The sequence below is a fragment of the Odocoileus virginianus genome, chromosome 16 (genome assembly GCF_023699985.2).
Source record: "Odocoileus virginianus isolate 20LAN1187 ecotype Illinois chromosome 16, Ovbor_1.2, whole genome shotgun sequence".
NCBI classification, from domain to species: Eukaryota; Metazoa; Chordata; class Mammalia; order Artiodactyla; family Cervidae; genus Odocoileus; species Odocoileus virginianus.
The window spans coordinates 3,208,448-3,231,550 of record NC_069689.1 but is presented as its reverse complement, the minus strand read 5'-3'; the positions used below and the strand labels follow the sequence as shown (position 1 = coordinate 3,231,550).

Here is a 23,103-nt window from a genome sequence, read left to right as displayed (position 1 = left end):
ATGTTCAAATGTGACTGACATTAATATCCATGTGAGTTAATAATAAGAGCTACCATTTACTGTACACTCACAGTATGCCAGACAAAATAACAGAAGCCTCATATACATTATATAGTCCTTAACAGTAATCTGGGGACTTGCCTGGTGAGTCAAGGCTAAGACTCCACATTCCCAACACAGGTGGCTCAGGTTCTGTCCCTGGTCAGGGAACTAGGTCCCACATGCCACCAACTAAAAATCCCACCACATGCCACAACTAAGACCCGGTGCAGCCAAATAAATAAACAAATAAAATTTAAAAAACAGTGTTACAGTGTAGGGATTAGCTTCATTTTACAAAGGAAACTGACACCAAGAGAAGTGAAATGACTTTTCTCAAAGTACAGCTTGTAAGTGGCAGACTTTTAAAAAATTTACCATAGTAAATAGACTTTACCTGTTTAGTCTCATGAATTTACTTATGAATGGAATATGTAAATGTATTCTCAAAATCCCAGATATCAGATAGACAAAATTCTTTTTTTTTTTTTTTAATTTATTTTTTTATTTTGACAAAATTCTTTTATATACCAGGTACAGAATGTATCTGAGATCTCTTTCTCTGAAGATAATTGCTATTGGGGGAAAAAAGCTGTTTAAAGTTAGTCTACTTAGGGACTTCCCTGGTGGTGCAGCGTCTTAACCATCCCTGGTGATTAAGACTCCACACTCCGAATACAAGGGGCACAGGCTTGATCCCTGGTCAGGGAACTAAGATTACACATGTGCCACATAGCACAGCCAAAATAAAAAATCCACTTTAAACAGAGATGAAAATTTCATATAAAAACAAGGGTAAGAATTTTGATGTTTATTTCATCTTATACTTAAAGAGTTTGGGTTATAATTGCAATTATGTGCTAATTCCTTTTTATAATTAACTTTTCTTGGAGTGTAGTTGAAACTAATGTTGTTAGTTTCAGCTGTACGGCAAAGTGAATCAGTTATACACATATATGCATGCTAAGTCGCTTCAGTGGTGTCCAATTCTTTGGGACCCTATGGACTCCAGACCACCAGGCTACTCTGTCCATGGGCTTCTCCAGGCAAGAATACTGGCATGCATTGCCATGCCCTCCAGGGGATCTTCCTGACCCAGGGATGGAATCCACATCTCTTATGTCTCCTGTATTGGTAGGCAGGTTCTTTATCACTAGCACCACCTGGGAAGCCCATATACATATCTTTTTTTATTAAAGATTCTGTTTCCATATAGGTCATTACAGAGTATCAACTAGTTCCCTGTGCTATACAGAGATTATTATTAGTTATCTGTTTCATGTACAGTAGTGTGTATATGTAAATCCCAATTTTCCAATTTACCTCTCCCACCCCCCACCATCCACCACTGGTAACCCTAAGTTTTTTTTCTATAACTGTGACTCTATTTCTGTTTTGTAAATAGGCTCAATTGTACCATTCTTTTTAGACTCCATATATAAATGATATCGATGTGTGTTAATCCTTAGAATGAACAAATCAAGTAGGGATTTGGGCATAATTTTTCTGACAAAGTTGTATCATATATAAACAGACTTCACCTAATGTCTAGTCTCCATATGGACAACTATAAAGAAAGTTGTAAAAAATTTAACATTGCTGACAATTTTCCCAAGGCCTTCTTTGAATCCTAATATTGAATTTTTTTAAGAGATGAGTTGTCATCATCATTGTACTTTCTCTATTTTTCAACTGTTGCAGCCTAAGTCTGCCACATCTTCATTTGTCATTGGTTTCATTTGTGATCTGAGTTTCCCAACATCATTTTCATCATCTCTCCTACATCTTTTCAAGACTCACAATTTTGCCCTAAAATCGCCTGTATTGTATTTGTGTTTTATAGGAGTATTCAACAATCACGAAAAGACCGGCCAACAGTGCTCCTAAGCTAGACAAGAATGCATGTATGAGGGACAGTCAGCTTTATAAGTGTTTGCTCATTAGCGAATATTACACCTTTGACTTCCTTTCACAGTCATAACTGTGGGGACTTAGATAGTAGTAAGATAACTGGGGTATCTGTACTAAGAGAAGACTTGTGCAGTTTGAGCAGACAGTGGCGTAAGATGAGGCCAGAGAGGGAGGCATCCACCTAGCAATGCTGCATTCTCAGAGTGAAAGATGGGCACATATACGTCATATATGATTTAAGAAAAGCCAGAACACAGGGTAAAGTAGATAATCACCCTACAGACAGACTTTATATGATAGTCATAAAAGCCAACACTCCAACAACACATGCTTAAAAATAAGAGTTAATCAAGAAAATCCTCAAGCTAAGCTCTGTTTCAAACTCTTTCTACAGAGAGTTCAAATCTTAGCTGAAACAAATCAAAGAGTTTACATTGTTTGCTCAAAAATAGCCTTAACATATATTTAAGAACCTCTCACTTAGATGTTAGCTTGCTAGTCTTACAATATTAGTAGTTTTTTTGTCAAGCCTGACTCAGGGTACATCAGGAAAGGAAAGCAAAATATTATGTATGAAGCCAGCAAGCAAGAAAATCAGTGGAGACCAATACATCTCAACACCTCAAAAGCACTTCATGTGTATTTAGACATGGTAATAATAAGATCTTCAGTGTCAGGCCTTTTCAGCTTATTTTAAAAACAATTTTAAAAGTTTCAGGTTTTAGAATTTAATGTATTTTTTAAAACCCCTTCAGATTAAAATAGATTTTAGAAAATGAAAAAAAAATGATTTGGACTGCATTTTGTCAACATGTGAACACAAATCAAAAAACCAGTTTTTCTTGAAGCCAAATAATTTTTCTATAAAGTACATCCAAAGAAATATGTCTGTTCTTAACTCCATATTTACCTTTGGTTGGTATTCAAGAATTTCCTTTTCATATAAAAAGCTGGCACACATGGCTACTATAACCAATTAATGTTAAGAAAGGCAAAAAAAGAGAAAAATACAATTGTGAACCTCATATGGTTGAGTCAAAAATTGGAAGAAAAAATTGTTCTGAAATGATGAAATGTTCTGAAAAACATTTAAAAGGACACTGGAATAAAAAAAAATGCATGCTCTGAAATAAAGCATAGAGAGTAAAACATTATTTTGGAAGTAGTAAACATTTACTAGTAGTCAATGATGCAGAACTAAAAGATTGTTCTATACAAAAGCCAAGACTTTATATTGAACATATTCTACTCCAGTCAGCAATTTCTTCCTGAAGATTTTTATTTGGTGGTAACAATTTTAGCTTTTCTTTCTGCATACCTCAGCATGGGAAACCAATTTCCAAAAGGTGTTCCCTAATCATATTAAATGTATAATGCTTAACTATACCCATATTCTATTTCAAAAAGGAACCAAAGTAGGCTAGGCCACATATGGAGAAGATGCCTATCCATAGTAACACGTCAATGATGCCATTTCAATGTGAATCAGCCTACTATAAAGCTTTTTAAAAAAATCTTTTTCTCACTTCATATAACTATTTACTAATAAGACTTCATGCTAAAAGTGAACCAATAAACAAAAACTATCTTTGAGGTTGTAGTATAGAAAACAGACATCTATACTGCATCAGTTTAAGATGCTTTGGGCTATAGGCAACAGTGAACTCAGTTCATAGGAGTCTTAATAATATGGATTCACTTCTCTCACAAGACAAAAAACCTCGAACTTGGTGATTGCTAAGGATGGTTTATTAATCAATGATGCCATCAATATCTTCAATATTTTTGTTCCACCATCCTGAGTGTGTCTACTTTTTTTTAAGGTATAAGATGGATTTATTTAGAGAGAAACAAACTCCGCAGGCAGAGTGTGGGCCATTTCAGAAGGCAAGAGCAGGCCTGAGTGAGTTTACTTTTTCCACTCAAAGTTTGTTGCCTAATGATTTCAAGATGGTCACTGCAGCTCCAAGCATTAACTCCAGGCCTGTCTGATTCTTTTATCAGTGAAATCCCTCAGCAGATTTATGGGCTACAATTGTATTACATGACTATTGTAGCAATAGGGAAGACTGGAAAATCAAATATTTAACTTTTCTTATTTTTACAATAGAAGACGTGAATATGGATTGGTCAGTCAACAGTGTCTGCAGTCCTCAACTCAATATACATATATACACACACTTCTTACATGAGTGTTAAACACAATATACTCATCCTCTCTTCCAGGAAGACAGCTCCACTCTGTCATCCAGTCATTGCATGATGCAGGATCTCTGGTTGATTTTCTGTCTGCTCTATGAAGACCAAATATGACAACTCTTATCTGACCATTTGTATTGCTAAAAGAGAAGATGTCTCTAAACAACTCCCCTCACATATATACAAGGACGGAAAAGAAAGAACCATGTGACCTCAATAAAAATTCCATTGAGAAAGGGAGATAATAAGTACACAGTCGTCCAACAATCCATATCATATCTTATTGGACAGAAATCACAGATTCCCCCGCAGGTAATAAATCCCTCGGTCAGTCAATCTGAGAGTGCCTACTTTAAGTTTCAAGAGGATCTGCTTTGTCAGTGCCCTCCGCAGCCATATCTAAGATAGGTTTTGAAATGGATGACCTTTCCAGAGGATTCACAACTCTGTAGCCTACTTCATCCTGGCTTGACATAGGGAGAAAAGGATGAGGATTGCTTGGAAGGTAAAGACAACTGCAACTAATTGTCAGCTTTGTACTACAGTTCCCTCAAAAATATATCAAGTTTCTGGTCTAATTGCTTCAGATCAATTCTTTGTGTGAGTGAAACTGAAGTCACTAAGTCGTGTCTGACTGTTTGCGACCCCATGGACTGTAGCCTACCAGGCTTCTCCGTCCACGGGATTTTCCAGGCAAGAATCCTGGAGTGGGTTGCCATTTCCTTCTCCAGGTGATCTTTCCGGCCCAGGGACTGAACCCAAGTCACCCGCATTGTAGGCAGATGCTTTACTGTCTGAGCCACCAGGGAAGTCCTTGTGTGAGTAATCACAACCAAAAAGTTGTTTCTAGAAGTTTGTAGAAATAATCTTTAGGCTTAGAGACTCTCATCTCTTAGAGACTCTCATCATGGACCCCTGAACCATCATAAAAGATAAGGCAATTCTAACTACAAGTCTTAGGTAGGAAGATACTACCCTCAATCCCAAAATTTCAAATTACAGGACTCTTTGTCAATTTAGAATAGAAGCTAAAGGCAGATTACCTTCATAGCAAAGCTGTATTCTTCTAGCCTCTCTGCTTTCATGCTGAGAAGCACTAATTTGAGTTCACTCCCTTGTGTAGGATCCTACTGAAAAGCCACAAGAAGTAATCAATATGCACATTATTCCAAATTTTTTCTTTCATTTCTCCTAACAGGCAGTCTCAGTTTGCACAGTCGGCCTTCCATGGGACAGCAGGTATAGGTTAATCAAATGCTCTATGACCATGTAACAAGGGTTACCACTTTCCTCTCCTTAAGTTTCTCCATAATAAGTCTGGAGGTAGGCAGTCCAAGACTAGAAGAGCTGTTCAACACCAGACTCTGTCAAACCTTCTTCTCCATGGTCCTCAGCTTGTTAAAATCATCTTTTCACTCTCATACCTGTCACCCCATGGTTACAAGATGGCTGCTGCATCTCCAAGCTTCATGTCTGCATTTAAGGCACAAAGGAGGAGGAAAGAACAGAGTACCAGCCACCTCTGTTCTCTTTATCAGGAAAGCAAAGGCAACCCCTGAGCTCAGCAGTCTTCCCTTCACGATCACTGGCAAAGGAGAATGGGATTGTCATGACTGGCTTCAACTATTCAGGATTTTTTGCTAGGAGCTGGGAACACTGCTGCCCCTAACAAAATGAGGGGAAGCAATAGGGAATGGATAGAAGCGAGGTCACTAAGAATATCTACCACACACAGACATTTATAGTCTTAAGAGAATGTTTGAAAAATAAAAAGCAATCTCTGTTTGGTGAAATTTGAACAACAGAAGTGAGGGGAAGCCCCTCAGGCAGTGCTATAGAAATACATTTTAGGTAAGGAGAGCTCTACTCAGGCAAAGGCAGCCTTCTTAGGAGTCTGTCCCTGAAATTAACACCCTGAGTAACTGCTTTCAACAGACTCTTCCCTTTCTTCATTCTGAACCCACAGATTCTCTAAAATACCCATGTTTATTAACAACTGTTTCTATGGCAGCAGAGTCCCTGGTGGAGGGCAAACGGCTGGAGGCTATTTATAAGTTAGGGACTGACAGTACATGCCAATAGCAGCTATTATTGATGAAACCCTTGAGGAATTTTTAAAATAGATAAATATCATTAAAAAAACAAGAAATATTCAAAATATTCATGATGCCTGCTGTCCACCAAGAAACCGATTGTAATTTGGTTTCCCATCTCTATGCACCACCTGGAAGAAAATACACTGATTATACTGCTACAACTGGTTTTTATAACAGTTTCATCTCAATATATTTAAATTAATTTGCATTCTGGCTCTACATCTTAAGCTGATGAGGTCGTCAGACTAATTTAATTCTCTCTGGGACACTTACTGTACAGACCAGCTTTCTTAAGACCACAAGACTGGGAGTTAGACCCTGGTAAACTCACTAAGGTTATACCATCCAATCTGGTCTTCTGAATAACAGTAGCACTGAGTGTATTGGCAGAAACAACAGATCAATTTTCATTCCATGTAGCAGCTCACAAAAGCCACTTTCTTTGATGTAAACTGTGCCACCTATAAATATATTTGTCACAGTGTTCAAAGCAAAATAGTTTCCAAGTAACTTTCAAACTGTGCTTCTCTGATAGCTCAGCTGGTAAAGAATCTGCCTGCAATGCAGGACACCCCCGTACAATTCCTGGGTTGGGAAGATCCCCTGGAGAAGGGATAGGCTACCCACTCTAGTATTCTTGGGCGTCCCTTGTGGCTCAGCTGGTAAAGAATTCGCCTGCAATGTGGGAGACCTGTGTTCGATTACTGGGTTGGGAACAAAGGAAAGGCTACCCACTCCAGTATTCTGGCCTAGAGAAATCTATACAGTCCATGGAGACACACAGAGTTGGACATGACTAAGCGACTTTCACTTTCAACTTTCAAATAAAAAATTTTATATATAAAAAAGTATGTGGTACAGGGGTTATGAGCATGGGTCCACAGCCAGAAGGCCAGAGTGCAAATCCTAGTTCTCTTAATTAGAACATTCTACCATATTAGAACATTCTACCACAGAATTGAGCAAAAATCTTTGTGCCAAGTTCCTCACCCATAAGTGAGGTTTGAGGTAGTGGGGACAAAATAATAGTGCCTACTTCAAAGAGTTGTCTGAATATAAAATTAATTTATACATATAAAGTGCTTGAAATATAAGAAGCACTCAACAAGTGTTAGCTGGAAAATCTAATGGTACATGGTTGCATTTTATGCACAGGTAAAATGACTTGATAATTAAGATTCACTTTATATACACAATATGAAATAATGCAAAATTCCCTCCAATTAATAATTCATTAAGAATCACAGTTTCAAAACTGGCTGGTGAGTGATTTATAAACTCTTTTAAGCTACTGCCACAAGGCAATGGCAAACTTTCCATTCTTTGCTGCCAGGAATAGTCTTGAATTATGCATGTCTCCTACAAAAGGCTACAGCTCTATACAGGGATGTGAAGCAGATAAATATCATAGCACTTCCAACCCCCTGACCTCTCTGTATTGATTCTGGTCTTCCTAGAGGTTTCCTATGTCAATGTCACTAGAGCCTAGAAACTCTACAGTGAATATCCAAACAGAATTAAGTCTTTGAACACTGTCCCAGAAAACTTTTCCTGAAATAAGGTGTCAGTCATCCTGGTAATTTTTCACATGCATGTGCCATTCTCAGACCTGGAATAATTACGATCCCCTCCCATTTTCCTTAGTATACATAACTGGTCATCTTTAATACATCACTGCTCATAAAGAATTATTATCCTAATGGCCCTGATTTTCCTTTAACCTGTGTCTACTTTACTACTCAAGTACTTTTATTTCTGTTTTATTTACTCACCTCCAACAGCACAATTCTTTTCTCCCTTTTGCCTCTGACCACCAGGCACATCTCTCAAACTCCCCCAACCATGCTCATTTCACACCCAATTCTTCCACTTCTGTCACTCTTTACCATCTTGCCCTATCCGTCAACGACTAGAGAATCCATTTACTTGAGGAAAAACTCTTTTATCCAAAACTATTTTTCACTTATCTGCAATTTACTCTTTAAAAAAAAAAATCTGGTTCCCCCTAAGGTCACAAGGTACCTTATGATCTTGTAAGTTTCCAATATAACTTACTTAGTCCTTACTTTTTGCTCTTTCTCTGAATCAATAGGAAGACATGAGGAACAAATGCCATCTTCAGATCATCACACTGTGGTCCACTGTCCTTTGAAATCTTCACCTTGTCTCACATTTCACAGAGCTGTCCTCAATAATCTTATCTGAACAAACTCTTCTTTAAATTTATCCTCCCATCCTTCTCTCCAGACTTGATAGAGGTCATTCATTAAGAGTCACAATTCAATTTCTACTAATATTAACATATGTATTTGAAGAGTATTATATGAACCAGAAAACTTAAACATGTTAATGATGATCACACGGTCAACAAATGGAACAAACTGAATAAAACACATGACTATACCTGTGCTCATAAAATAACTCTATAAGTTTCCATAATACTCTTAAAGTCAAGTTCTACTAGTTTATATATTCTGTCATTTGAAATATATATCAGCTACTGCCTTAGACACATATCACCATATGTTTGTCAAAATAAAACCATAACAACATAAAATTAGAAGGCCTTTTAATGGATATATAAAGTGTCTTGGCAGATGATCACACTACTTAGAAGAGCTTCCAGAAAAAGAATTCTACAACTTTCCAAGGTCAATCATTCTAATCTTAAACATCCTTAATTTCAAAAGCTTTGACTTTTCTTATCTATATTTCTCCTGCTGTTTTTCCTCTCTGGAGATGGGAAAAAGACAGGCACCATTCTCAGCCTCTCATCTACTTGAAAAGCAGTATCATTCCTTAGCCTTCACTCTTCTAAACTCAACAACTTGAACTGTTTTCCAGATTCTTGTTCTCCAAGACCTTCTTAACCTTCTTTAACTATATTCATATTATTTTTAAATTACTAAGACTGGACTTTGATTTAACCAGCATACAAGTTTGCTGTTTTTAATGTTTTATGAATAGTTAACACATACATGAACATAGTTCTACACATACAGGCTTTTCCAACATTAGAATTGAGATCCAAGGTTCTATAAATTTAAAGTTAAAGAATCCTCCATATTATGGAATCTATTTCTATTGTCTCTTAGTTGAACTAAACCAATAATCTATGGCTGTAGTTGACAAATTATGGCTCCATATATTGGCCCCAAAACATTACAAAAAATGAATTCAAAATTATTTACCTGATTTGTCCTTGGGAGAAAGTTTTTCTCCTAGATTGAAGAATATAGAGGAAACCAGCTTTATAGTTCACTTTATAGTTCACCTCTATTTCATCTGCTTTGATAGAAATTGTAGCTACCATAAATAAAAACAAAATATTTATATAGCAATTTTAGTAACACATCGAGAGAAGGAAAATATCATCTGTTTACATGCAATATTATGGACAGAGGGTTAATAATGATGATCATTTCAATAAAGTGGTAACCTTCATGAGAAAGGAGGCAGGAAAAGTGGTATACAATATGATCTATCTTCCACTTTAAAAGTTCATTTTTTCAAAGAGCTTTATTTCATACGGCACTAAGAAGATCAAGGCTCAGAACACCATAAGTATATAGAAGTGGCATATATAATAAATTTTTATATCAAGCCAATTATCATAATGCATAATTAATCCCTCAGAACTTATATGGTATTTCTAGACCCACATGCTGAAAACTATAAAACATTAATAAAGGAAACTAAAGATGGTTCAAAGAAATGGAAAGATATTCTGTGCTCTTAGAATTAATATTGTTAAAATGGCCATACTACCCAAAGCAATGTACAAATTTAATGCCTATCAAAATATCCATGAAATTTTTCACTGAACCAAAATGAATAACCCTGAAATTTATAAGGAACCACAAAGATTCAGAACTGCCAAAGCAATCCTGAGAAAAGAAGAACAAAAACTGTAAGTATATCCCTCCCAGATTTCAGACGATACTGCAAGGCTACAGCAATCAAAACAGCATAATATTGGCACAAAAAAAAGAGACACATAGATCAATGGAACAGAACAGAGTCCAGAAATAAACCCACTAACCTACATTGAATTAATATACAACAAAAAAGGCAAGAATATACAATGGAGAAAAGACAGCCTCTTCCAACAAGTGGTGCTGGGAAAGCGTATAGCTACATTAAAACAATGAAATAAGAACACTCTCTCTCACACCATATACAAAAATAAACTCAAAATGCTTTACAGACCTAAATGTAAGACATGACATCATAAAACTCCTAGAAGGAAACATATGCGAAACATTCTTTGACATAAATTGTAGCAATATATTCTTAGATCAATCTCCCAAGACAAAAGAAATAAAAGCAAAAATAAACAAGTGGGACCTAATCAAACTTAAATGCTTTCGCACAGCAAAGGAAATCATCTACAACATGAAAAGATACCCTATAAACTTAAGGAAACTATCTACAACATGAAAAGATAGACTATGAAAGGGGAGAAAACATTCGCAAATTGCGCAACTGACAAGGTGTTAATATTCAAAATATACAAACAGCTCATACAACTCAGTATCAAAAAAACAGACAATCCAAATGAAAAATGAGCAAAAGACCTAAACAGACATTTTCCCAAAGAAGACATAGAGATGCCCAATAGGCACATGAAAAGATGCTCAACAATGCTAGAGAAATACAAATCAAAGCCACAATAAGGTGTCACCTCACACTGGTGAAATGGCTATCATCAAAAAGTCTACAAATAATAAATGCTAGAGAGGGTATGGAGAAATGAAGACACTCATACAATATTGGTGGGAATGTAAATTGGCACAACCATTATGGAAAACAGTATGGAGGTTCCTTAAAAAAAAACCCTGAAAACAGATCAACCATATGATTTGGCAATTCCCTCCTTGGTATACAATATAATAGTCTACAATCCATGGGGTCACAAAGAGTCGGACATGACTGAGCAACTAAACTTTCACTTTTCACTTTCCTTGGTATGAAAAAAGAAAGTGAAAGCTGCTCAGTCACGTCCAACTCTTTGTGACCCCATGGACTGTAGCCCGCCAGGCTCCTCTGTCCATGGGATTCTCCAGGAAAGACTACTGGCGTGGATTGCCATGCCCTCCTTCAGAGGATCTTCCCGACTCAGGGATCAAACCTGCATCTCTTACGTCTCTCCTGGATTGGTAGGTGGGTTCTTTACCAATAGGGCCATCTGGGAAGCTAGTAACAAAAAACAAAAACTCTAATTTGAAAAGATACATGCACCTCAATGTTCATAGAAGCACTATTTATAATAGCCAAGACATGGAAGCAACCTAAATGTCTATCAACAGATGAATGGATAAATAAGTTGTGGAGTATATATGTGTGCCATGTATACAATGCCATAGAAAAATAAAATAGAATATTACCATTCACAGCAACATGGGTGGACCTCGAGAATATTATGCTTAGTAAAAGAAGTCAGAGAAAGACAAAAACTACATGGTATCACTTATATGTGGAACCTGAAAAATAACACAAATGAATCTGTATACAAAACAGAAAACAACTCACAGATGTAGAAAACAACCTCATGGTTACCAAAGGGGAGAGGGAGAGGGTAAAGAATAAACTAAGAGTATGAGATTAACTACAAACTACTATACATAAAATAGATAACAAGGATTTACTACATAAAACAGGGAATTATACCCAATATCAAAATACTCAATATAATAATAACAATGGAATATTTTAATAATTTTATAATAATCTATAACATGATATAATTTGAAAAAAAAACCCACTATGCTGTATATACAAAATAAACACAATTTTCTGAATCAACTATATTTCAATTAAAAGAAGAAGTTGATAGTCTTTCTGTAGTTGCAAAAATAATGAACATGAAAGGCTTAATAATAGCTAATTTTGCAACAAAATATCAAAAATTTATCTACCTTCAAATTTAATCATGCTAGTTTTTTTTTTCCTGGTTCATTTTTAGTCTGTTGGATAAGTGAAAAATCAAATTTTCCTCTTTATATAAAAATAATCATAGAATCACAAAAATTTAGAGCTAGAAAGAAATTTCAAGAATCTCTAGATTATTAAATCCAATCCTCTCCAAATCAGAGACATTCATTTAATCGCCTTTTTCAAAGTTAAAGAATGAACTGGAGGGAACTTCCCTGGTGGCCCAGTATTAAGAATCTGCATGTCAATGCAGCGGACATGGGTTCAATCCCTGGTCCAGGAAGATTCCACGTGCCACAATGCAACTAAATCCACCATGGGCCACGACTACTGAGTCCACACCCTAGAGCCCCAAGTTCTGCAGCAGGAGAAGCCACCACAATGAGAAGCCCACACACCGCAAATAGAGAAAGCCTGTTTGCAGCAATGAAGACCCAGCGCAGCCAAAAATAAACAAACAAATAAAATCAAAGAAAAAAAGAATGAACTGGAGGTGAAACCCTGGAACCCATAATGCTTTTCCCACTACATCATGATTCCTCAAACTAACTGAGGCACAATTTTGCATATATATGTGACGCAGCAGGGTTGAACGAGAGGTCTCTGAGTCAGACTGTCCAGGTTTGAATTTTGGGTTCCTCCACTTGCTATTTGGGTGATCTTGAGCAAATTACAAAATCTCACTGTGTCTCAGTTTTCTCATCTATAAAATGAGATAAGAACTATACTTTGCCAATAGGACTATTATGAAAAAATTAATACAAATAAAGTTCGCAGGATGATGTCTGACACATTGTAAGCATTTAACAAATGTCAGTAATCATTAGGAGTCTACTAATAAACACACGGACATGTATTTGCTAGATTTTAAAATAGCCTAAATATACTAGAATTAGAACTCTAGATCATTTTTATGTTTTAAAATATATACACAACCACTGGTATTTCATTTGCCATATAAACAGTACCCCCAAAATGGTTTCCTCATGAAATACATGCAAAATTCCAGATATCAAATGCATAATAAAGCTCACTTAATTTGAACATCATTCATTTTGTGATCATTTGAGTCCAGTGGTATTCTCAGAATATAATACCCAGAGGGATCTTTGTTTTAAACATACCCTTCTCTGCGTGACAAAATTATTTTCAGTAATGTCCATGAAATGAAACAAATAATAATAGCCAGGAATGAAACAGACAGTGAAAATTCTTTTATTCAACTCCACTTATATGTCAATATAAAATAAATATTATAGTACAAAAAAGAAAAAAGCAATGGAATTAATGTTTTGAAAAAAGGAAAACCTTAAAACCTATATATTGTTTTGTGGAAGTACTAAATAATAATATATTTCCTATTCTCTTGGTTCCTTCTTCAGTTTTGGAGTAAACAATAATTTAAAAAGAATAAATTTCAGAGGTAAATATAGTTTTAATTCAATTATTCAAAAGGATAATTTCACATATTAACTAAAATTTGTACTTATAAGCCAAAAACATTACAACTCAAAGTTTACACTTTGTCTCACTCTTCACTCTTAAATGTTAAACACAAATGAAAACTCTTAAGTCGTCACATGGAATGAAAACGCTGAAGTAATCAAGCTGTTTCTTCACCTAACAGTCTCTGTACAATCACTGCATAAGAATCTACTATTTAAATACAGGGATATGGACCAAAGGGATTGCAGACATGAACTGCACCTGAAGCCTTGCATTACCCTGAATTTTTATTAATTTATTTGGAAAAATATCCATAGAACTGAGTCTAGGTTTATAGAAGGCCAGCTATATAATTGGGAGTTCTCTGATTTAACGTCTCTGTAGAATATAATATTAAAGGACCAATAATTAAAATGTGCTAATTTGAAGCTTACATTGTTCTTGTTTGTTCTTCAGTCCCTAAGTCATGTCCAACTCTTTGCAACCCCATGAACAGCAGCAAGCCAAGCTTCCCTGTCCTTCACTAAGTCCCAGAGTTTGCTCAAACTCATGTCCATTGATACCATCCAACCATCTCATTCTCTGTTGCCTCCTTCTCTTGCCCTCAAACTTTGCTAGTATTAGGGTCTTTTCCAGCGAGTGGCTCTTCGCATCAGGTGGCCAAAGTATTGGAGCTTCAGCTTCAGTCCTTCCAATGAATATTCAGGGTTAATTTCCTTGCTATCCAAGGGACTCTCAAGAGTCTTCTCCAGCACCATAGTTAGAAGGCATTAATTCTTCAGCACTCAGCCTTCTTTATGGTCCAATTCTCACATCTGTACATGACTACCAGAAAAAAACAGTATGGACTATCGAGACCTTTGTTGGCAAAGTGATGTCTCTGCTTTTTAATACATTGTCTAGGTTTGTCATAGCTTTTCTTCCAAGGAGCAAGCGTCTTTTAATTTCATGGCTGCAGTCACCACCTGCAGTGATTCTGGAGCCCAGGAAAAGAAAATCTGTCACTCTTTTCATTGTTTCCCCATCTATTTGCCATAAAGTGATGGGACCAGATGCCATGATCTGAAGTGTTTTGAATGTTGACTTTTAAGCCAGCTTTTTCACTCTCCTCTTTCACCTTCATCAAGAGGCACTTTAGTTCCTCTTCACTTTCTGCCATTAGAGCAGTATCATGTGAGGTTGTTGATATTTCTGCCTGCATTCTTGATTGCAGCTTGTGATTCATCCAGCCTGGCATTTCGAATGATATACTCTGCATATAAGTTAAACAAGCAGGGTGACAATATACAGCCTTGATGTACTCCTTTCCTGATTTTGAATCAGTCTGTTGTTCCATGTCTGGTTCTGACTGTTGCTTCTTGACCCTCATATGTGTTTCTCAGGAGACAGATTAAGGCGGTCTGGTACTCCTATCTCTTTAAGAATTTTCCAGTTTGTTGTGATCCACACAGTCAAAAACTTTAGCAGTCAATGGGGTAGATGTTTTTATTGAATTCCCTTGCTTTCTCCATGATCCAGTGAATGTCAGCAATTTGATCTCTGGTTTCTCTGCCCTTTCTAAACCCAGTTTGTACATCTGAAAGTTCTCAGTCCACATACTGCTGAAGCCTAGCTTAAAAGATTTTGAGTACTACCTTGCTAGCATGTGAAATGAGCACAACTGTCCAGTAGTTTGGGACTTCCCTGGTGGCTGAGACAGTAAAAAATTTGCCAGCAATGTGAGAGACCTGGGTTTGATCCCTAGGGTGGGACGATCCCCTGAAGAAGGAAATGGATACCCACTCCAGTATTCTTTCCTGGAGAATTCTATGGACAGAAGAGTCTGGAGGGCTAGAGTCCATACGGTCACAAAGAGTCGGACATGACTGACTAACACTTTCACTTGAACTTTCTTTAAGATTGGAATGAAAGTCAACATTTTCCAGTTCTGTGGCCACTGCTGAGTTTTCCAAATTTGCTGGCATATTCAGTACAACTCTTTCATAGCATCATCTTTTAGGATCAGAAATAGCTCATCTGGAATTCCATCACCTCCATTAGCTTTATTCATAGTAATGCTTCCTAAGGTCCACTTGACTTCATGCTCCAGAATGTCCAGTTCTAAGTGAATGACCACACCAACGTGGTTATCCAAATAATTAAGCCCTTTTCTGTACAGATCTTCTGTGTATTCTTGCCACCTCTTCTTAATCTCTTCTGCTCCTGTTAGGTCCTTACAGCTTCTATCCTTTATCGTGCCCGTCCTTCCATGAAATGGTCCATGATACCTCCAATTTTCTTGAAGAGATCTAACCTTTCCCATTCTACTGTTGTCCTCTATTTGAATTGTTCATTTAAGAAGGCCTTCTTTATCTTCTTCCTATTCTCTGGAAGTCTGCATTGGGTATGTAGTTGTGTTAATCACTCAGTTGTGTCTGATTCTAGCAACCCCATGGACTGTAACCCACCAGGCTCCTCTGTTCATGGAGTTCTCCAGGCAAGAATACTGGAGTGGGTTGCCATTCCCTTCTCCAGGGGATCTTCCTGACCCAGGGATTGAAGGGGTCTCCTGCATTGCAGGTTGATTATTTACCGTCTGAGCCACCAGGGGTGCCTTCCGTTGGGAATATCTTTCCCTTACTCCCTTGCCTTTTGTTTCTCCTCCCCTTCATGGATCACAGCCTTGTCATGGTGACGGGCCTTGCATAATTCAATGACACTATGAGCCATGCCACACAGGGCCGCCCAGGATGAACAGGTCACACTGAAGAGTTCTGACAAAACATAGTCTACTGGAGGAGGAAATGGCAAACCACTCCAGTATTCCTGCATGGAGAGCCCCATAAACAGGCAAAAATACTTCCCTGGTGGTCTGGTAGTTAAGAATCCACCAGTCAATGCAGGGAACAGGGGTTTGATCCCAGATCCAGAAGAATCCACATGCCACGAGGCAACTAAGCCCGTGTTCCACAACTACCAAGCCGGCGTGCAGCAACGACTGAAGCTTGTGGGAGCTTCATGCTCCACAAGAGAAACCACTGAGATGAGAAGCCAAAGCATCCCAACTATAGAGTATGCTGAAACTGGAGAAAAACCGTGTGCAGCAACAAAGATCCAGCACAGTCAAAAATAAAATAAATTTTATATATATATATAAAGTAACTATGGAACTTGTTTAGAAACTAGGTTCATAAGAAATTTTTCAAGGAAGAATATTTTATCACTGACATTGTTTAGAATTTCTGGTACATAAAAGCTGCTGGTAATAAAAATCAGACAGGCTTTTAGTGGGTATATTATAGTTTAAATTCCCTACAGACAATGAGAACGTTCTTGCCTACACCCCAAGTGATGTTCTCACTGCCCCATTCTCAGCATGCCACCACTCAAGGTAAAATATGCCCCTTCTGTCCTTGAAAATGGGCTTGCTACATTAAGTGTATTTAACCTATTTATGAGAAAATATTTTTTAAAAGAATATTGAGGACCTATTCAGTGCACAGTGCTGTGCTTTGCTTTATCCACACAGAATATATGCACATGAATTTTGCTAATTACAAGTCAATCACATTTATTCATTAAAGTACTCAGCAGGATTTTGAAAGATATTTTGTTAGCAGGTATTATGTATACTTAAATTTTTAAATAATTATCACACAAATTCACATATATTCCATTTTTCAAGCTTTTCATTGACTCAGATTGGCTTTCTCCCTGTGTGTTCCCAGTAAGTGAGGCTGCATCCCAAATCAACGTGCAGCAGAGGTTTTAAAATATTAACATTTACATAAACATTAACAACTTAAAATCTCTTGATATTATTTAAATTTCACAAATCACGTGGCATCAGAATTCACACGTTCTACTTTTTCAAGCAATTACGTCAAGAGAACAAATTTTAACTCTAATAGCAATCTTTTTCAGACATTCATAGGATCAATGTAATCTCCAGTCTGCCTTCTCCTAATCTTGCAGCTGCATACATGCACAGTTTTTCTGATTATGTGATTCTGGTACTCTTGAAAAGACAGTTTTTTTTAAACAAAAGAAAATCTGACTTACCTCAAAAGATATTTTGGTATGGAAGAGCAAGGTAATTACAGCCACATTAGAAGCAGATATACCTGGCAAGAGAGTGACACACAAGCCTTAAAACTACAATTAATTTCTTCTATTTCTGCTGTATAGGTCCTATTTTCCTTTTGCTGTGGGGTTCCATCACCCACAAAATCCCTTCTCTAGTCACCTACAGTCTACTGAAGCGGGCACCTGTCCTATTTATAGCTCCAGTGTTCCTCAACCTCTCCTGTTGACAAACATCACCTGGGGCAGTTAAAAATAAAAATAACAGGCTACACTTGTGTCGATTCAACTTTAATGGATTTGAGGGGAGCCTCCAGAATCCGATTTTAATCAAGCATCCTCAAGAGATTCCTATAGACACATTTAAGAATAAGCTAAAGAGGCCTGCCAGAGTTCTTCACGGTTCCTCCAAATTGATCATCCTAGGCGCTAATCCTCCTCCAGGTATTAGGACTTAGACATTTGAAAAGAGAGCAGGAGAAGTTTGGAGAAAGCAGAATAGCATCTTGTCTACACAGCTGATTTAGGTTTTCAATATCCCTAAAGAATTAGAAGGGGATTTTAGTTTGGGTCGGTGATATAAAGTACACACCACCAGGGTGCAGCATAGAGCTGATAAATTACAGGTATTAGGGGATTTCTTTTTTTTGACTACACACTACCACATAAAATAGGTGCACCTACATTTTCCATGAACTCAGATTACCAAAAAAAAAAAAAGGCAGCACACTTAAAAGACCCAGGTAAAAGATATTAGCACGTAATTCCCATAGTTTTCTCTCTCTGGAGGGTCTTCAATGACAGCTGTTATAGGAAAAAAGTTCCCTTGAAGTAGTGTTACACCTGAATCTAAAACTGGTATTAGACTACAAAGATTCTAGGCAAACCAAAGTGGTGTTCCAATTTTTCTGTCTGAAAGTTTCAAAACATGTGTCCTACTGTTTTAACTAGCATTGTAACTGGACGCTTTTAATCAAGCCTTTGGAGTTCCACTAAGTGGGGGGGTGGGGGGGTAGGGAGGGATGGGGGTGGAAAACAACAAGAACAAGCTATGCCAAGGCGACTTTTTCTTACACTTTTTCAAATGTAGTTGAAATGTTGCCACCACCTGTCAGAAAACTACCCATTCCCCATCCCACCCATCCTCCCAACTTTTCTAGACTCATCCCCACTTTCTCTTTTCAAGTCTACATTAAATGGAGAAGAAAAATCCTCTGGCAACTCGGGTAGCTTCTACAAATATCACCTCCAAGGGCTTTGCGTTCCTCTTAAATTCCATTAGATTTGGGTTAAAGATGAGGGAGGACCTGAAGAAGGAATTTTACTTATTTCCCAACTTGCCAAAAGTAGATACACATTCCCGGTCTAGATATCTCTTTGTCTAAGAAACTTATGATCCAAGCCCCTGGGGCAATTCTGTGACCTGGGTTTTGAAGTCCTTCAACTGCATAATTTCCAACTTTTAGCTAGAAAAGCTGAGGTGGGAAGAGGAAGAGACAGGGATGACTAGACTAAGACATTCCTGCGAATCAAACAGGCCTAACCAAAACAAACACCAAAACCTTTATAAGAGGTATGAGAACCAGAAATCAAGGCTGTCTGTAGAGCTAGAGCTCACCCTGGAACTTGGTGGTCTAGAAGAGAGGGTTTGCAATCTTTTCAAGTACTTTAGCAAAACTATCGGGACTCTACTGGAAAATGGCTAGATTTTTAGCATGAATCGAGACTACAAGTGACAAAAGCTACTTTAACTCCAGAAGGTGCTTAAGTGATTGTATTCCACTGCTCACAGGAGCCTGCACAGACATCAGAAACAGGGAGGATGTAAGAACCTAAATCTATATCTTCTGGGTGCACCCAGAGTCCTCATCTAAGCCATTTGCCCCACCCGCTAACCAAGAGCCCCTGTCCTAAAGCAAGCATTCTCCACGGGGAAGATGTTTTACCTCCAAAGGGTGAGATCTTACTCCTTTTATGTGTAAAACACGATACGGTACATAAGCAGCTATACAGTATATGAACGGTATCACAATTTCATGGCGTCGAGGAGGAAGAGACTGATGAGCAAAACGTTTTAAAAGGCTTTTCTTAAGAGAACGATAATGGAAAGAAAAAAAAAAGGTTGAGAAACGCTGACCTACAAGGGTCCCGAGGTCAACTATGAAATGAAGGTTCTGACAAGTAATTTTTTCCCCAGACAGCAGCCTGAGTCAGGGGGTCTCTGATTCTGGTTCGACTTCGGCCAGAAAGGGGTTCATCAAAGCTCAAAGGGCAATCCATGCCCGCCGTTCGCTGCCTCACTGGGTGCCGTGTGTGAATGTAACCAACGGCTGGCAAAGAGCTTTAGAAACTGCAAAGCGCTGCACCAAAGCCAGAGAAGGTTTCTATTCTCGGTTGAACGAAATACCGCGAATGGGGCCCCCTCACTTGTTGCTTCCCAGTCCTTCTACCTCAGACCTTCTCTCCACGACCCCCTCCTGATTCCACACGCGCACGCGCAGCCCCCCATACACCCGACACGTCCCCGCGACCCCCTCACCCACGCCACGAGACCTGCGCGCTCCGTTCGGGCCCAGGCGCGGGCCGCGTCCCCAGCCCCCGCCCCCTGCCCGGTTCCCGCCGCCCTCCGGGCCGGCCGAGGCTGCCGTTTCCTAGACAGTCGCGCGAACGCTCCGCAGCCTCCTGGGCGCGCGCGCCGAAAGAGGAGACGAGGGCGCAGGCGCGGGCCCGGTCCTGGTCCTGCCGCCGGCGCGTGGCCGCGCGCGCGCGCCCCCGAGCGCGGTGGGCGGAGGAGCGGAGGGAGCCGCGGGGCCGCGAGGGGGCGGGGGGGCGGAGAGGGGAGCCCCGGGAGCGCGAGCCGCGGCCAGCGCCGCTGCAGAGCCGAGCGAATCCCCAGCCCCGGCAGCAGGTATGTGTCCCCGCAGCCGGCCGTGGCCGGGGCTTCCCCTGCCACGCTGCCCGGGTCCTGTGGCCGGGGCGGGGGTGGGGGCCGGTCAGGGTTTGCAGGGTACGTGCCCGGGAGGGCTGGGATCTTACCACTGACCTTCATACCCTCGGGCCGGGGTAGCAATGCGAGGGTGCCTGGGGCAGCCCAGGGCTTCAGCTCCAGCCTGGAGATCTGCTTCTTGTCACATGCTTCTTATTTATTTTTGCAAACTGCCCTGGTTCGGGTCCAGCTGCAGATGCCTTACCTCCCATTCTTTGCCTCCGTGTGCCATCTTGCATTTATTAATAAAACATGCAAGCTGGGGTGGGGGGGGGGGAATTGCTGCTGGGGGGAATCCCATTGCAGTATAACAAGCGAGCGCCTGTTTTCGGTTTTCGAGTGTGGTATTGAGGTGGAAATCCCACACCCCAGGGATTTGTGGCTTGGTTGGTCGTGACCGCTTCCTCGTGGGCTTCCCCCATTTGTCTGGAGGCGCCACAGCGGCAGAATGGACTGGCAAGAAAGGATGGTGGTTTTTCACTGTCAGGCCAGAATCCGGTTCTGGGGACAGGTGCAAGCTACGGCAGACAGTTCTCCTGCTTGCTAACTTGTCAGGGTGGCTTAAAACCAGAAGATTGTTTCCCTTGATTGCCGAGAGGAGGCCTTGAACAGAATCCCTGAGACTTGCATACTCAAACTCATTAAGGTTTTGCATCTGAGGATGACTAAAGCTTGCCACCTGTTGGAAGTTAGACCCCATGAAATTCCCTGTAATCTAGCCCACCAATCCCTGTTTCAAACACTAATACTGAGATAGCAATAAACCCATATTCATCCCTAATGTTTCCTTTAATACTGCTTGGCTTTTGTCTCTTTTAAAATAAAACCTATCGTTTGATGCCCCATATGTTTTAGATTGAAATGAGATGATGTGTTTATATTCCATGCACATATAACATCAGATCCTAAAGACTGAATTTCTCTTCAGTTATCTATTTCCCCAGCTTTTCACCTTGCTTCAAGAAACAGTTCCAAAAGTGGGACATATGAAACTGACTACCTTTTTTTGCCCCCCCCCCCCCCACAATGCTATGGTGAAAAAATAGCGAAAGCTAGAAGTATAGAATAAAAATGGTTATCACAAGATCTTTGGATATAGCAGCAGGACTATAATTGCTTCTAAAATATATAGTAGAGTGCCACATTTAATCATGAGAACACATTTTTTTAATGGTCATGTATACCAGATACTGAGTTATGAGTTATTGGTGCATGATCTCATTTAATCTTCATAACAAACCTATTATCTCCACGTTGAACCCGAAGAGACTAAGACTTAGGTTAGCTAACTTGCCCAAGGTCACACAGTCAGGGACAGGATAAGGATACAAACTCTAGTGCATCTGATTGCTGGGGAACGGGGGGGGTTTAGTGCTTGGGTAAGGGAGTGGGAGTAATGTTTAACCCTGGTACTGTCACTCCATCTACATTTTCATCAAGATCAAAGCTTATGAATGAGCATACAGGCTTGGATCTGATTTTCCATTTCATAGATTCAATTCAACCTTTGTGACTTTCCAGTAATAGAAACTGTTGTTTCAGAATGGATTTGTGTGTAATTTTTTAAGGTGGCACTGAGCCTATAAACATGGGATTTGAGACATGTTTCTTAGACTTGCAGAGAATGCACTTATGGTTGCCAGATGCGGGGTGGATGGAGGGAAGGGATAGTTAGGGAGTTTGGGATGGACATGTGCACACTGCTGTATTTGAAATGGACAACCAACAAGGACCTACTGTATAGCATATGGACCTCTGCTCAATGTTATGTGGCAGCCTGGATGGGAGTGGGGTGGGAGGAGAACGGATACATGTATATGTATGGCCAAGTCCCTTTGCTGTTCCCCTGAAACTATCACAACATTGTTTGTTAATCGGGTATACCCCAATAAAAAATAAAAAGTTTTTTAAAAAAAAATTTTTTTAAAGACATGTTTCTGTTCAACTCTCCCAAAACAGTTAAGTTCAAAAAGTTGTTTCCGTTCACATTTAAATCTATAAAATGTATATGCATCAGGTAGGATGAATCATACACAGTTTTCATGGTCACATTCCAATCCTATCTTCTCCCTACACTGCACACCATTTTCTGGTCTCATTGCCAGTCATTAAAACATTGACACGCTTGTGTGTCTGTGCCTTATCCCTTATCTATTCAAGTTGTAGACCATAATCCAGTCTCTCTGTGATTGTAGCAGCTCTTCATTTGAAAATCTTGGAATCTGTACATTTAACAATGGGTATAGCAATGTTGTAAAGTAATTAGCCTCCAACTAATAAAAATAAATGGAAAAAAAATGGGTATAAATTTAATATTTTTATATAAATGCATTATTATAACGCAGCTATGAGATCTTGCTACACATTCCTAACAGTTCTCACTGTGGTTGCATCGATGGGAAATTCATCCGGGGGGGCTGCAAAGTTTTA

The 23,103-nt window shown here is 39.1% G+C and overlaps 2 protein-coding genes across 16 annotated transcripts in view; one reads left to right on the top strand and one right to left on the bottom strand.

The window, feature by feature from the left end:
* NRG4 (neuregulin 4) overlaps positions 1-20,886 on the bottom strand; it is a 105,162-nt gene extending 84,276 nt beyond the window's left edge. For 9 of the 15 annotated variants that reach the window (XM_070477634.1, XM_070477636.1, XM_070477635.1 and 6 more), the window contains exons 1-2: positions 20,227-20,449; positions 17,667-17,728 (exon numbers count right to left, since the gene is read on the bottom strand). The gene's annotated coding sequence lies outside the window, so the exon portion shown is untranslated. Of the gene's footprint in view, positions 1-9,436; positions 9,552-17,666; positions 17,729-19,633; positions 20,191-20,226; positions 20,450-20,730 lie in introns of those variants that run through there. The other 6 variants (XM_070477625.1, XM_070477627.1, XM_070477628.1 and 3 more) reach the window with 6 other exon arrangements.
* Positions 20,503-23,103, top strand: part of TMEM266 (transmembrane protein 266) — a 123,722-nt gene continuing 121,121 nt past the window's right edge. The window contains exon 1 of the mRNA XM_070477617.1: positions 20,503-20,595. The gene's annotated coding sequence lies outside the window, so the exon portion shown is untranslated. The remainder of the gene's footprint in view (positions 20,596-23,103) is intronic.